The sequence below is a fragment of the Nomia melanderi genome, unplaced genomic scaffold (assembly GCF_051020985.1).
Source record: "Nomia melanderi isolate GNS246 unplaced genomic scaffold, iyNomMela1 scaffold0014, whole genome shotgun sequence".
Taxonomy (NCBI): domain Eukaryota; kingdom Metazoa; phylum Arthropoda; class Insecta; order Hymenoptera; family Halictidae; genus Nomia; species Nomia melanderi.
Window position 1 is genome coordinate 891,971 of NW_027475130.1, and position 955 is coordinate 892,925.

The window sequence follows — 955 nt, forward strand, 5'->3', positions numbered from 1 at the left end:
GCTATTAGAGATAGCGCAATAAATCAAAGTGCATTGTCTGCAGGAGGCCCTGGCGCATGAATCTGTGTAGCGGGAACGACCTCGGACCACCAGGGAAGAAAAGAAAATTACAGATATTCGGAATCCGTCACCAAAGGTCATGTAAAAATCCAGCATATATCTGGTGATATCTCGGGTGCTATTACAGATAGCGCAATAAACCAAAGTGCATTGTCTGTAGGAGGCCCTGGCGCATGAATCTGTGCAGCGGGAACGACCTCGGACCACCACGGGGCCGAGAAAACCACCGTCTCATGGGGCCAGACACTCAGGGTCAGGGGAAAATCCAATATATCTGGTGATATCTCGGGTGCTATTAGAGATAGCGCAATAAACCAAAGTGAATTACCTGCAGGGGGCCCTGGCTCAGGAATCTGTGCAGCGGGAATGACCTCGGACCACCAGGGGCAGAGAAAACCACCATCTCATGGGGCCGGACACTCAGGGTCAGAGAAAAATCCAATATATATCTGGTGATATCCCGGGTGCTATTAGAGATAGCGCAATAAACCAAAGTGAATTACCTGCAGGGGGCCCTGGCGCAGGAATCTGTGCAGCGGGAATGACCTCGGACCACCAGGGGCCGAGAAAACCACCATCTCATGGGGCCGGACACTCAGGGTCAGAGAAAAATCCAATATATATCTGGTGATATCTCGGGTGCTATTACAGATAGCGCAATAAACCAAAGTGCATTGTCTGCAGGAGGACCTGGCGCATGAATCTGTGCAGCGGGAACGACCTCGGACCACCAGGGGCCGAGAAAACAACCGTCTCATGGGGCCGGATAGTCAGGGTCAGGGAAAAATCCATTATATATCTGGTGATATCTCGGGTGCCATTAGAGATAGCGCGATAAATCAAAGTGCATTGTCTGCGGGAGGCCCTGTCTCATGAAACTGTTGCAGCGGCAACG